Source organism: Centruroides vittatus, unplaced genomic scaffold (genome assembly GCF_030686945.1).
Source record: "Centruroides vittatus isolate TY-2023 unplaced genomic scaffold, ASM3068694v2 contig_1168, whole genome shotgun sequence".
NCBI lineage: Eukaryota > Metazoa > Arthropoda > Arachnida > Scorpiones > Buthidae > Centruroides > Centruroides vittatus.
Genome location: NW_027120749.1, coordinates 2,056,839 through 2,069,462, shown reverse-complemented (window position 1 = coordinate 2,069,462; position 12,624 = coordinate 2,056,839). Strand labels below are relative to the sequence as shown.

General features: G+C 26.8%; 1 protein-coding gene across 7 annotated transcripts in view; it reads left to right on the top strand.

Moving 5' to 3' along the window:
- cpx (complexin) overlaps window positions 1–12,624 on the top strand; it is a 104,317-nt gene that overhangs the window by 55,203 nt on the left and 36,490 nt on the right. The window contains exon 1 of one of the 7 annotated variants that reach the window (XM_067278317.1): window positions 661–807. The exons of 4 other annotated variants lie outside the window; for them this stretch is intronic. The gene's annotated coding sequence lies outside the window, so the exon portion shown is untranslated. Of the gene's footprint in view, window positions 1–660; window positions 808–974; window positions 1,170–12,624 lie in introns of those variants that run through there. 2 more of the 7 variants (XM_067278339.1, XM_067278357.1) reach the window with 2 other exon arrangements.

Here is a 12,624-nt window from a genome sequence, read left to right as displayed (position 1 = left end):
TTTATGATAAACAATAAAAACTTGAAATTTATTCTAAATTAAAGCATTTAAAATTGATTTTAAAATAATTTAATGAAAGAATAATTAAAGTTAAATGCGAAATAAAGAAAAATTTTAAAAATGTTAACAAATTAATTTATTTTTCTTTTAATTAACATTTCATACTTACAATTTTAATTATTTGGAAGAAATTATTAAAAAGGAGAGGAAAAAATTTACACGTATTTGCTAAGTAAATATCAAAAAATATTTCTGCTTTTCTATTTTGAGAAACTTATATTTTAATTATAATTAATCTTGTTTACTTACAAAAATATTTCCAAGTTTTATAAAATATTATTTCCTTAAGAGCATTTTATTGTATTTTATTAAATATATTCTTTAATTAAAAAAAACACAAAACAAATGTAAAGTTACAATATTAAAACTAAATATTATTCAAATGGAATAACGAGAATTTAATAAAGTTAGACGCGTGCAGAGAAATAATTCGATTATGTCGAAGTGCTTAATATGTCAATAATCGAAGAAACAGATAAAAAGACAACATGCAGAATATTTATTTACGTATGTTTAAGTGAGAGTCCATCCACAGTAGAATCCACGTGGCTAGCAATGAGTCCATAGAGCCTTATATTGATTGGCTGCAAACAAGACTTGCCCGGCACATATTGGTTCGTCAGAGAGGCCGACTGCATTCCTGCCCACACATAGTGTTGTAGCTTGCACGACTGTCATCGCCCGGGTCCCTATCTGGGAAGCACGCTCTACCCTCCCTTCCTGGTCCCTTCTATCTCTATCTTCAAGGTAAGCCACATCGTACATCATTTACCGTAAAAATTACATATAAGATAAAGGTAAATTTTATTATTTATTCTAAATTTTTGTTATTTATTTCGGCGCATGCGTTCTTATTATCCTTTAATAGTAATTTCGTTGCACAGCATCACTCCTTTTTCTAAATAATTGATGAGTTTAAGTAACTCCAACAAACTCTGTGCAACTTTCGGAAAGTGGAACGACAAACTCTTTCCAAAGTTTTCGTCTATCTAACTCTGCCCTCCTCTTACGTCATTTGTGAGGGCCATTGTAAAAGATCAATTCCATTCGGAACCTTGTGTTGTTGTCGTTGTCGTTATCGTATCAACTTTACCAATTATCATACCGGGGTATGTTTGTTTATACAATATTTTATTTGTTTAGACTCTGTAACTTTTATGAATGCAGAATGCTGCCGCAGTACGGCGATAGCCTCCATGTTATATTGCGGCAAATAGGTTGGATTTTTGGCTTGGTTCCAAAACACTCCTGCTAGGGTATTAAAGTTTCTGCCTCTTTCCCAAAGGGAGATGTCTGTCTACTTACCGATTACATTGCATTTTGCTGCAGTCTATTCTCAAACTGTAAACTCTACTGATGAGGAATTAAGCATGGAAATCGTTTAAAATATCGAATTAACTAAGTTTTGTTACGTTAATATTACCATAACACTATGCTATCCGGTTACAAGCTCAGCGCATCTTTCGAGCCCGCAAAAACCCTTCTCCTTTCTTAAATTTTCTAAAAATATCTCTCTTAGTTCTACATTTGAATTATGGTAATAATTATGAAATTTATATATACCATTATATATATTTTAAATTTTTTGACTCTTTTATCGTGTGAGAAAAAAAGATTATAAAAGCTATCTTTAATGGTATTACGCTAAATGTTATAATTAGTAAGAATGTTATACAAGAAGTATATATACTAACACGTGATTGGTTACCATAGCAACCTTGGAATGACTGGCAACACTTGATGTTACCATGGTAACAATACTCATCATTATAGGGCTAGGGCATTGATTTTACTGATAAGATAGCAGTCACATCTGAACGTGTCTTATCGAAGTAGATTCAATTTACCATCACATATATACATATATATGGCTTATATGTTTCCATAATTTCTTTTCTACGTGTTATTACGTTAGAATTTAATTCTTTTAATATTTTAAGAAGAGCAAAATATTAAAAATTTTTTTTTATTCTTAAAGAAACAAAATGCTGACTGCAGCAAATCGTCTCGATTTCTGAACTGTGACAGGGAAGTCTAGCAATCTCTTTTCTGTACAGAAAGGAAATCAATTGTAAGAACTGCATAGACTTTCTTTTTTTTTATTATAAAAATCGAATATTTGATTGTTGACAGTTTTATGATATTATACTTCGCATTTATAACGGATAAATTGCACTAGAAAAATCAGTAATTTTATTTTAAATCAATTTTTTTTAAAATTCTATTAATACTTTGTTCTGACGTAAAAACAACAGAAACTTCTGACGTAACATAAATCTTACGAAATTATTTCTTAAAAAAATCTAAAGAAATATATATATATATAGAAAGTTTATTTTTTAGTTTTTTTAATTAAAAATTGTATGAATTTATAACACAGTTGTAAATCTAATATTAATTACATATGTAATAGAATGGATATATTTATATATATATTAAATTTAAGATCAAATTATATTTATAAACATTTAAATATATTCAATTTCTTATTAAATAAAAGTTGTTTAATTATTTTAAACTTTTCAGTTAAATAATTTACGTCTTGATACTTTCATCGTCTAGACACGATTTAAATTTGAAGTGGTTGTAATATTTAGTTTTAAAATGTAATTTAAAAATTAAATAATATAAAAAGATTATTAACATATCTTCTACGTGAGACATTGATCAATATAAACTCACAGAATACACTCCGTATCATATAAAAATTGTATAAATTGATGATATCTCTTCTATGTATACATTTGATATAATCGGATGTTTTTCATGCTGGCATGCATTTTATTTATTTATTTTTCTTCCTTGCTATTTTTTCCCTCTTTAATTTTGAAAAAAATAAATAAATAAAAATGAAGTTTTAATGATATACAAAAGAATGCGATATCTGAGAAATTTATTTATAACTTTTCGCATAAAGTATTATTCATTTTGTAATTAATGACGCTTAAATGCTTTTGTTCATTGAGTAGAATGAGACGAGAAAGAATTTCATAAAATGAAGTCCTACTGTTGGTATGCAATGATAAAAGTCGGAATCCAATAAAATTAGCCAGATTCTCTCTCCTAAAAGCTCACTAGAATACAATTGAATACATTTTTTTATATACTTTAAATCGTAGAAATGAAGTTAATACAGCATAAAATATTTATTTTAATCATTGAAAAGCGATAAAAAATTTAATAATAATTCGCATTTTTATTTCAAATATTAACCATAAATTCTTAGAATTTTATAAATATTTTCTCGCACCGTCGCGTTATTACTTACACATTTACATTCATTTTTGTCGAAGAAAAATTCGTATAAAATATTAGATTATTTATATAAGTTTTAAAATTATTTATATAGTTTCTTTTAAGTTACATAATTAATTGTTGAATTTTTTAAAAGTGTTATATTAATTACTAAAACGAGGAAAGTGTGATTAATAGAAATGCTACCTTACGGAATTTAATATGGAGAATTTTAGAGTATTTTAAAGGATATTTTTAAAAAACCTAACACGAATATATAGTGTTAAACGTAAATTATACCCACAGGAACAGTTTTATCTATAACTGGACACCATCCAGTGTGATTCTGGACATCTAAATCAAGACGTTTGTCATGAAAGATGTACTCTTTTTTCTTTTTTTTACATTTGATACATTATTCTTTTCAACAAAGAAAGCGTGTCATCAGTTTTTCCACTTATCTATTTCTTTTCTCGATTCTTAACTCCACAGCAATAATCATTTCTCCATGGCTTGACTTGAATTATAAACATTGAAATCTATATATATATATATATAGATTCTTTTATTACTTTGAAAAGTATAAAGAAAGCCCTTAATATTCTAGAATTGTAATCTTTACCTGTTTGTTCAACTTAAAATTGCCTTTAGGTAACAAATATTCCATTCGAATATTAAAAATAAAATATATGAATGTGTACATTTGAATTTTAATATTGTTTTTATATTTAATTATAAAATAAATTTTATTATTCATAGATATAATTTTTAAAAATAGTTTAAAAGAAAACTTTACATTTACTTATCTTTGTTGTAAGATATAAATAAGTATCATAACTTATCATAACTGCTTTTATTGATTTTTTACGTATTAAAATATGTTTCTATATAGAAATTTTTGGTTTTTATGTAATTTTCTCTCGTTTTTGTAATATTGTATACATCTTAATTTAACATTTTTGTATTAAAAACTTACAATAAATTTGTTATTACGAAGAAATCTTTTAGAAAGTAATATAATATATACATATATATGCAAAAATAAAGAGATTTAAATCTGATTTAGCTATAAATTTTTTTATCTTTATTTTTACATTTGCATTGACCAAAAAAAGAAAAAAATATGAAAAAAGATAAAAAGGAAAATCGTTGGTGAAGATGGAGATTTTCGTTGCGAAATCCTTCAACAAATAGATTTTTATATATTGAAAAATGTTTATTTGCCTCAGAAAAACCATAAAAAAATTCAAAACACGAAAACAAAAATCCATTTTGCAATTTTCGTTTCGTTTCTTTTCTTTTTTCCCCCCAAATCTTTATTCATTTCCGAAAAATGTTCGAATTTCTACGAAATTTATGATTACGAGAAATGTCTCTAACTATTTACAATTATGTTATTATTACTTAATAAAATAAGAAACATCATCATCAAATTTATATAAAATAAGCTTTCGGTGCACGAAAATTACACGAAAATATTGAAACCTAAATTCATTACTGATGAAATAAAAGCTTATTTTCTAATTTTTTTTAGATTTATTTAAACTTTGTAAGCAGGTTTTAGTATAAAAATATACTTTTTAATCTTAAATATTAATATTTGGTAGATTTGCTTATTTTAATATAATCAAATTTCTAATTCTTTTTGATGCATACTCTACACATTACACCAAACATCTTTATGTTAAAAATAGAAATATCTGCTTGAATTCATAACTAAATATATTTTTTCCTATTAAAAGTGAGAATATTTCTTTATTTTTTATTTATAAAAGTTTTTCTATGTCTGTTGCTTAATGTGGAATATAGATAAAGGGTTAAATGATATGAAGTATACGCGCGAGATTGAAACATACATTACACGTTTACGTGTGTTCTGTATGTTTTATAATGCAGAAAATTAAAAAAATATATAAAATGTGCACAAACGAAAGGTACTTAGACTTAAAATTAGTTATAAGATATGGTAAAAATGCATACGACATAGAACGGATCAATAGATACGTAACATACAGCTCATATAATCGGATAAAGAATGGAAAAGGATTAAGGAATATGAAGAGACACGCAAAGAGTAAAGAATATATTGCACATGCAAAGAATTGAAAAATATAAAGCGCATATAAAGAGTTAAAGAGCACAAAAGGTTGAAGAATACAAAGCGCACGAAAAGGGTTGAATACAAAGCACCATGGAAAAGGCTAAAGAATTCATATGCAAAGGGTTGAATCGCACAAATTACACAACAAAGATTAAAAATATAAAAATAATATATCGACCTTCTTGTATGTGCAATTTTATTCTTTAAAGTTTTCGATCATAATTTATAAAATTCATTTCATATTTTAATCCGAAGATTCTTTATCATAGGCTAAGAATTAAAACGGATATACCAAACGAAAAAGAACAAACACGAAATATTTAATTACAAATCCCAAGTTTTATAATTAGTTTAGCATTGTGTAATTTTATTTGATTTTTTAAATTTATTGGTGAAGAGATAACAAAGGTAAAGATATCCTTCAGTTGACACTAATGCCTGACGGAAATCAAATCAAAGATTTACGTTCGTAGCTTGTTAATGAAGTAGTTAAGCTGATAAATTCCGAAACTTGCTTAATTACGATTCCATTTTTTCAATCTTACTAATAAAACTTCAAGGGAAAAAATGATATTTTTTTAAATTGAAGATAATTGTAATAATAAAGCAAAATTTTAATTTAAATCAAACTCTATATTATTGATCAGTGTATCGATTATCTTTTAATCGATACATATAATATCGATTTTACAAATTTAGAAACATAAAGTAGTCTGATTTCGTTCGTGACTAATCTAAACTTCGTTAAAAATGAGTAGCCTATAAATTTATATATCGATCATACGTTTTTTAAGGCGTTTATTACGACTATTTTCTTCGAAAACTTTGCAAATATCCTACTTAATCAACATTAATTTAATCGAAAATGCGACATTTATGCTCGAGTATCGCTTTGCATTAATTTTTGAACGGCGATTAATTTATTATTCTGATAGTTATTCTCTGAATTAATTTCCTAATAACACAGTATCAGTTAATTGATGCTCGTAAGGTATTGGAGTTATGGAGAGAATTTAAAATTTTGATACGTAATATAATTCTGTCATATTATCTTGAAAGGATACAACATAATAATTCGCGAAAGTTGACATTAAATATGAAAACCCTGTAAGAATTTCAGTGTAGAGAATATGTTGAATACTCGCCAATGAATGCTCGAAAGTAATGGGTGCTTGAATATAGTAATGCTTGAATATCCAAAGGTGAAAGTACTTGAAACCGTGAATATTTAGTTGCAATATGTTGAAAGTGCATAGTGCTTGAAATCTTGATTGCAGTAAGTGTTGAAAGCTGGTACTGAAGTTACGAATGCTTAATCGCAATGTAAGTCGAAAACAATGAGTACTAGGCTTTAATATATGAAAGCTAACAGTGCATAATTGTTGGAGTGTATAAAGTACTAGATAATTCTTAAAATTATGAATGCTTTATTACAATCAGCATTTATTGTTTTTTAATTCTTAATGTCCAAGTTTAGCAAAGCGTTAAAATTAGAAATGTAGTGAGAAATTGAATGTAATATTATAAACTGAGGCGATTAAGGTGTCAGTCTATTGCTCCGGAGGATCCAGGATCGAGTCCGGGCTGTGAAAAACCCAGAAAGGTGGCCTGTTCCGAATATGTCGGGCCACAGCTCATTACCCGTGAGCCTAACTAAATCCATCGTGATCTTAGTGCCAAAAGGTGGGAAGAGTTGAATATATTTTATATTTCAATATAATAATAGTTATGATGAGTACAACTGAATATATTAAACACAAAATTAAAATTAAAAAGACAAATAAAATTTGAAATTAAGTAAGATCATTATTTCAAACGTTCTTCATCTTTAGTTTTCCAATAAGTAAACAAGATAGGGCGATGTTAGCGTTTTTAATTAAGTAAAGCAGAACGTCTTATTCAGTAGCTTTTAAAAATTTTCCAATTTTCCTATTTTGTTACGAAATTCTCTATTATTATCCTAGTTTGGTAAATCCATCTTTCATTCTTCTTTAAATCGATAACGAGCGAAAAGCAAATTATATAGTTGCACAACTCTTGGACCACCATCTTTATACATTCTATTAAAGTCTACAGTCTATAAAACACCTCTGTTTGATCAAATTATCAATTTTCTCTTCCTATTTTAAATCAATAAACGTAAAGAAATTGGCCACTTCGACATATTTTTCTATATTTTATTCTATTCATTTCGCTTTTATATTATAGGAGCAATTTGTTAGTTAAAGTAAAAATTCATTTCCTTTTTTCAGATCGTAAACGTTAAAGTGTAAATTTTTGCTATATAATTTGCGTATTATTCTAAACTTTACGTGGAAAATTTTCATTTTTTTTTAATCTATCGGTGCACCAATTTTTATGTTAAATGACGTCTTGTCTATCGATTAAATTTAAAAAAGAAGTAAATTTACAAACATGAAAATCCATAACGCTTATTATTATTATTATTATGAAAAAAAGTAACTCTTAAAATTTATATAATGAATAAAAACAGTGAAGTATAAAACATAAAAGTTGGTTATTATTTTCTCCGAATAACTGAATTATTAGTATTTATAATAAGATTTTTTCGGATGAATTTTTTAAGTATCTAAAAAATTCATGAAAATAAATTAAGCTTTCAAATTTTTAAAATATTAATGTATCTTTTAAGGAAAAAAAAATTGTAGAATTTCAATTAAATCTTTTTTCTGATCATTTTCGAAAATTCTATAAGTTAAAGCACATTAAGATCATTCTCAAAATTCTGATTTTTAACAAATTGAAAACTAAGATAGGAAAACTTCAAAATTAATTCTATTTGAAATTTTGAATATATCTATTTTCATTTTAAGGCCGTATTTAACGTGAAAACATACGCATTGCCAAACTTTAATCCAATTTTCTTGGGTACATCTATTATTAACAACTATTGAAACAACTCTAGGCATTCCAGCTTTAAGATCCGAAATTAATATGACTTTTTTTATGCTTTTAATACTTATAATTTATTAATAGATGCTTATTAATTCTTCAAATTTATTTCCAAAAAAAGTTAGTTTTAAAACCATTTTAGCTTTATTAACAAACCACTTACAAAAAAGGAGAGAATTTTCTAGACATGGACAATTGAATTTTCCTATTTTCCATCAACAAATTTGATAAATTATTACAAGAATTTGCATTCCAAATAGTAGTTAAAGATTTATTTTAGTTATTTTATATCTTTTTTTTTCTTAATTTTCTGACAAGTATTACACTTTTTCTGAGATATTTTCCACTTTGGATGACTGGACAATTGACCCGTGCTTTAGATTGATGTTCTTTCTAACTTACACTCAGTCGATTCGTGAGAATGCACATTCAGGAAAAAAGAAAGAATGTTTCTAAGTAGAAATCTTGTTTTTTCCGCCTTAATCTACACTTACTTTAATTTAATTAATCAAACCAAATGATATTTTATATATATCATCAATCGCAGCGATCGATATTCACTAAGTAAAGTGTACGTATTTTTTTCTTTTTTTAAAGCATTTTAACTTTAAAATTTTTTATCGAACTTTTTTTTTGGTTTTTATAGCGCAGATAGAAATATTTTTAGCGAAAATATTTTCATCTCGCATCGTACTTTTATAGCATTAGTCTTTCGGCTTTAGTGAGATTTTAGTAAAATGTATAACGGTGAATATTAAAAACATACGCTTATTGAATTAAATGTACCATTTCTTAAATCGTTCACGCTTGTGCCGTGTAACGTGACTAAATAGGAAAAGAATTTTATTTTCTAAACTTTCATACGGTTAAAGAATTTAAAACTTTATACGTAAACACGGCCATTTTCCTTCTATTTCTTGCGGTTTTTTTTAGATTTAATCGTTAACAATCGATATAAATTCTGTTTATGAATGTATTCTCTTTGCTTGTTGTACTTTTGAGTATTACCTGTTTATAACAATAAAAATAATCAAGAGAAAAAGATGTTTTCGAGTTTCATATGTATATGAGTTTTGGCTATAGCTGTAACTACTCTCCAGATAATATTTTATTGATCAAATGTTAAATATAATTTTACCAATCGAATTAAAAACTCCATGTTGAACCAAAGGTTAGTAATTCCTAATATGAGTTATAAGTCAATTAAAGAAAAATAAGGTTAAAAACAGGTTTTGGAAAACAGGAACCGAAACTGTTTACATCTTTTAGTCCAAAGATTATTTCTTTAATCGGCATGTGGCTCACAGCTCTTATTCTGGATAGTTTCATCGAAAACGTTTAATTCAATTTTGAAAAATGCGCTTGCTGTATAAAAAATGTACATCTTAATGTTAAAACCATGCACTAAAACATAAGGTAGATCATAAAACCTTTCCTATTCAACTGAGAACTGAAAGCTTTTATGGTTTTCCCCCTTGTTTCTAAAAGTTTTTTTCCATTTATGTGGCTCATACACCAAAAGGTTTTTTTAGTTTGGTGCATAAATTTATTCACTATCTTAAGTTTTGTCTATTCTGTAAATGGTATATTATTATAATTAATCAATAAAATTTAACCTCGAAGCTCACTCGCATGTAGAAAATGAATATTAAATTACAAAAATTCATATAAAAGATGGTTTTGGGTAAATTTTCGGTTATTGTTTTCTTCGTAAAGTTCTTATTTATATAATTACAAGGTATTTCAATTAACATAAAAGCCGAAGTTATATACGACTTGTTTTTGAGTATAAATGATGAAACAAATGATTCATTATCTGTCTAAAGTGTTTCGCATTTGGTAATTCGAAGTCACCCAAGTGATTTCAACATCTACTATTCTGTGGAACCATTAGCTTCGGCTTGTTTGATCTCTTTGCCGACGACTGCCATTAAGGTCGGAACTTAACATGTAAAGTGTGTTGACTCAGAAGTTGTACTTGGAAATAAATTCTGATAACTCGATAAAGGTTGTTCGAAATACAATCGGGAAAATTTAAATTAATTGCTTTAAAATCCTTTTAAGTGAAGATGATGAGGATTTATTTGAATTTATTCACGCGTGAAGCTTTTTAAGATGATCAATCTTCATGTTTTCTGACTTTTCATCTGTAAAATTTTAAGTGTGTTCTTCGATAGAAGTTCAATTATCTTTCTACTTTTCTAATTTACTAACTGAGAATGCTATTTCTGTATATGCAATTTGTAAAATCCTGTTTTTTATTGTACAATTAGTAAATTGAACGTTAATTTATAGTTTAATTTTACCAGTTTCCATCTAAGATAAAGATATAAGATCTAAACTACAGTGCAAGATAAGGTCTTTAAGATTAAGGCCATAGAATAAGGTCTATTAAGGATTGAGATGTGATCTAAGATAAGCTCTAGTATAAGGATTTAAATTTGAAACTATGCTCTAAAGTAATGCCTATAGAATAAGATTATTAAGGATTAGAAATCTAAGGTAAGTTCTAATATAAAGTGAATTATAATAAAGATTTTTACCTTATCGTCTTCTAGTATTTAGAAAAAAATTCTCAACTATACAAAATTCGAATCATTAACAGTAATCATCCGTAATATTTAAAAATTACAAATACTAACAATATGGCATTTGTAATTCTTGAAATACCAAGCATCCATATCACGTATATTCTTCACCAAGTAAGAAAGCTCAATGTTAATCTGGTAATGTTTATTCAACAAATATATGACCGATTCATCTAGTGAATAGCACGGAAAATAAGGCCAAAAAGGAGGTTAAAAAGAGTAAATTTTGACATTGACAGATGAATGGTGATTCTGACGCCAAGATGTCTGTCTCCAAGACTGCCGACAGATAAAATACTATTGGAGCCAACATGTCTCAAATTTATATTCTGTTATCATTATCACTCGTATATTAACATCTGTACACGCTTAATAATTAATTAATTTCACTTCTCAAATTACAATATTTCTGTTTTATAAGATGCAATATTTATACTTTGCATTGCAGATATCAGTAGTTGGGTATGCGTATGCATTGTAATTCCATTTATTTGTTCTGATTTAATTATTTTTCTCAGGATGAATGAAAAGTAGTCAAACGTGATTAAATGGTTATATTGAAAATCAATATGAAAGGTTAGTCACAAGTACAAGTCACAATAATTGACTAATTGGTCGAAAATTCCTCATTTGTTATTGACTCCAATATTCTTTTACAGAATATAACTTGCAATTTTTCATAGACTACTGCATAAAATATCGATCCACTAACAAATCAAAGAAATTTCTCATTTTATGGATTTTAAAGCAATTTTTATTTTTAATTAAAACTTTTCCCTCGTTTATACTTATTATCTAGCACCTAGAGTCTCTCTTGCATCGAATTTGAAGCGATTTTACATTACCGGATGGTAAATTCTAACAGTTTACACTTAATTAAATTCTTGCTCCCTCACGAGACAATGTTAAACAGTGGATTTATTTTCTAAAAAATAACAATATTAATATATATACAGCAAAAATACATTGACAGTAAGCTTTTAGGTTGAAACGACACAAAAATATCCTTTCAAATTGGAAGTAAGATCGGCTTATTGAGTCATGTGACGCGAAATTGCCAAAGTTGTCGCTCGCTAATAAGTTTTTCCTTTCAACTTACTCGACAACTTTTAGTCTATTCAGCTTCTTTTTTTTTTTATCTTTCTAGTGATGGGAAAACGGACTTTTTACTTGATTTCTTTCTACGAAAAAGTTAAAAACTAGTGTGGTTAGAAGTAAAGCTAGACATTTTCTTGGAAAAGACAATAGCATCTGCAGATAGTGACCCAATGTAACGAGATTACTTAGACTCTTTCGCTCTTTCTTCCGCGTATAAATAATAAAAGCTATAACACGTCTTATTCTCTTCTTTAAAAAAGTAGAAAATCCCGTAAAATGTGTCAAATGAATGAAATTTTCGTACATTTACAACAATACAAAACATATTGAAGCAGTGGCAATTACTATGTTCACTCATGAACATGGTATTTTAATTAATGAATATGTTCTCTACTTGTTAAATTATAAGTTTTGGAGGCTGTAATTTTAAAAACTTTAAGGAATTTTGAGATATATTTCATATAATAAAGTTGTTAGAAATATGTTCATAAATATATTTAATTACTAAAAATTCGCGCAAAATTACTTAAAAGTTATACGTTTTCGTGTTTAAATTTTAAATTCGATTCTTACAAACAAACAAAAGGATGTAAAATCTACAAATTCTGATATATTTTACGATTATTCCAA